We start from the raw sequence: 3,505 nt of genomic DNA, 5'->3' as shown, positions 1-3,505 counted from the left end.
TCACTTTTCAAAATGACAGGAACAGGTGGAAAGTAGTAACACTGAGGGGCAGAGCAGGTGTGCTGGATGCATTTCTTAACCAGCACTTCTATGGATACAGGTTGTTGAGTCTTTAAAGCTGTGTAGTCAGTAGAGGAGTTCAGTATGCTGTGTCCTGGGTCCTTTCCCCAGAAATTCTGATATCATTGCTCTGGGTGTGAGATTTTTAAAAGTTTCCCCAAATGATTTAAGGTGGGTGAGAAACACTGCTTGAAAATGTAAGCAAAGGCTTTTCAGTTAGATAATGTAGCTTTAAAATTTCATTCTGTTGATCTGCCTAACAATCTGTTGTGATGCTAATGAAATACGAGTGTCATATATTTACCTCCCAAGGATGATGCAAAAACAAATAGGATAGGGGCACCTGGGTGGCTTAGTCGGTTAAGCGTCCGACTTTCGCTTAGGTCATGATCTCGCGGTTCCTGGGTTCGAGCCCCGCGTCGGGCTCTGTGCTGACTGCCAGCTCAGAGCCTGGAGCCTGTTTCAGTCTGTGACTCCCTCTCTCTCTGACCCTCCCCTGCTCACGCTGTCTCTCTCTCTCTCCTAGAAATAAATAAAACATTAAAAAAAATAAAAAAAAAACAAATAGGATAATATGTGGGAAAGTCCATTGAGCTGGTATTTATTTGGGCTCAATGAAGGCGATGCTCAAGGATGAATCTCTAGGATCACAGGTCTTACCAGACAGAGTTCTCCAGGCCCCTGGGCTTGACCCAGGAGGGTGCCAAGGAGGCGATGCAATGGTGGCTGCCAGAGTGCTGCTGGAGCCCCGGGGCTGGCTGAAAATGGAAGATGTGGCCCTGGCTTTCTCCCCTAGTGAACACAGCTGGGTTCATCTCAGAGGAGCTCCCACAGAGAGGAAAGGCAGAAAAACTGTGGTGACCTGTCTTCCCTGGGTGGTAAAATACAAGCTAAGATCAAGGACCTGGCTCCAGACGAGGAACACTCAGAACAAGAGCCCAGGCAAATACCATGGCACTTGGGTGAAGGCAGTACCCAGATATCTGCAGGTGCAGCAGCTAGTGAAAGGAGGGCAGGTTACCAAAAAAGCAGAAAAAACGCTACAGGAAGTAGACGACACTATTGTCATGAATGTGGCAAGTGTTTTACTCAGAGTTGAGGCCCAACTAAACACAAGAGAATCCACTCAAGGAGAAATCATATGAACGTGAAGACTGTGGCAAGAGCTTCATCGGGAGCTCTGCCATCCTCATCCATCAGAGTGTCCACACTGGTGAGAAATCAGATGAGTGTGAGGAATGGGGCAGAGTCTTCAGTCACAGCTCAAACCTTTTTTTTTTTTAAATTTTTTAAATGTTTTATTTATTTCTGAGAGAGAGAGAGAGACAGAGAAGAGGCAACATGAGCAGGACAGGGTCAGAGAGAGAGGGAGACACAGAATCTGAAGCAGGCTCCAGGCTCTGAGCTGGCTGTCAGCACAGAGCCCGATGCGGGGCTTGAACCCACGAAGCATGAGATCATGACCTGAGCCAAAGTCGGACGCTTAACTGACTGAGCCACCCAGGCGCCCCTAGTCACAGCTCAAACCTTATCAGGCACCAGAGAACCCACACTGGGGAGAAGCCCTACAAGTGTGAAGAGTGTGAGAAAACCTCCAACAAGAGCTGTGGCCTCCTTAAACATCACAAACTCCACACAAGGATGATGCCATACCAGTGCAACATGTGTGGCAGAATTCACATCTCCTGAGACACCGGAGGATCCATGGCAATAAAAATGTGCAGGATCCTGAACGTGCAGAGACCTGAGAGAGACCAGGGAGGGGAAGACCAGTGGGAAAATGTCGAGGCCTTACAAATACAAGAAATGTGAAAGAAGCTTCACTCAAAATTGAAGCCTTACCGAACATCAGAAAATCCACAGAGGTGAGAAACTCTATCAGTGTGACGCATGTGGGAAAGGCTTCACACAAACTTCATACCTTGTTCAACATCAGAGGAGCCACGTCGGGAAAAAAAGTCCTATCATAGTGACCAATGTCGTACATGCCAGAACTAAAGCCACCCTGGAGGCCTTCGTGATCACAAAAACTGGGCTGGATACTGATGACTACCATCTTGTGTTAGAAGACACAGTCTGCCTGAGATGAATTCTCTTCTCCTTCTAGAAGGTGGCTGGGAAACAGCTTGTTTGACAAGAGGCTATGGGAGAGTTGTCTGAAAGAGGTAGGATCTGAAATGTTTGTTCTCACCTACTGGACTGAAATGGGCCTCCACACTGGTTAACCACCTCTAGTCAGCACTTTATGATGAGTTGTGGGCAGATGGCTCTGAGGTGGGGGCAGCTGCTCTGACCATTTTGTCTATGATAAATTTCTCAGCGGGTGGTCAAATCTGTAACATCTTATACTCCCCATTGTGCCTTGTGTATAGGTGTTATAAACATTTATTACATACACCAGTGAGGTGACCTACATAAGGGAAGGAAAGGAAAAATAAGATAAAAAGAAATGAAGACAAACCATAAGAGACTCTTAAACACAGAGAACCAAGTGAGAGTTGCTGGAGGGGAGGTAGATGGAGGGATGGCCTAAGTAGGTGATGGGCATTAAGGAGGGTACTTGTTGGGATCTGCACAGGGTATTATATGTAAGTGAGGAGTCACGAAATTCTACTCCTGAAACCATTATTACACTATATTTTAACGAACCTGGATTTATTTATTTATTTTTAACGTTCATTTACTTTTGAGAGAGAGAGCGCAAGTGAGTGCACAGGCTGGGAGAGGGACAGAGATAGAGAGGGAGACACAGAATCTGAAGTAGGCTCCAGGCTCCGAGCTGTCAGCACAGAGACCAAACCAGGGCTCAAACCCATGAGTCCTGAGATCATGACCTGAACCGAAGTCAAATGTTTAACTGACTGAGCCATCCAGGAACCCCTACACTTGGATTTAAATCAAATAAAAAAGAAACTAAATGACAAACAAAAAAATAATTTAGGTATATTCCATAAGTGAAAATTAAGTGAGAAAGGGCCTATCTGCAAGAGGTGTTCCTAACTCTTAAAGTTCAGTAAGGGAACTGCAGCATTCCAAAGACATTTGTTTGCTATTCTTGGAAAGGAATCGTGGGATTGAGTGACAAGAAATCAAATATAGTGTAGCATATATGCCGTTATAAAGAGGTTTCAGATGGCTAGCAAGTATGTGGTTTAATTTAATTTTAATTGAAAAATTTCACCCTAATCCATAATTCATATTTTAACATAAGTTAACTGACCAGGGAAATAGATAATACTCCCTCCCTCTCACTTGTAAGTCTGTTAATGGCAAGGGAGAATGCTGTTAAAAGAAATTAAATATAGAAAAAAATTCTCCTTAAAGAAATTCCTTTTCTAAAGCAACCACATTTTACCTGTAAGTAGATTTGTGTAAAACTATCTTGCAGACCTTATCATATCTTTTCTCTTAAATATAACAGCATCCCCTTTATGATATATTGGCT

General features: G+C 44.2%; 1 pseudogene; it reads left to right on the top strand.

Annotated features, from left to right (window-relative positions):
- The first annotated feature begins 674 nt into the window (after positions 1 to 674).
- LOC144221076 (uncharacterized) lies at positions 675 to 2,149 on the top strand (annotated as a pseudogene).
- The last annotated feature ends 1,356 nt before the right edge of the window (positions 2,150 to 3,505 follow it).

Source organism: Crocuta crocuta, unplaced genomic scaffold (assembly GCF_008692635.1).
Source record: "Crocuta crocuta isolate KB4526 unplaced genomic scaffold, BGI_CrCroc_1.0 scaffold91-1, whole genome shotgun sequence".
NCBI classification, from domain to species: domain Eukaryota; kingdom Metazoa; phylum Chordata; class Mammalia; order Carnivora; family Hyaenidae; genus Crocuta; species Crocuta crocuta.
This window is presented reverse-complemented; position numbering and strand designations above follow the sequence as displayed.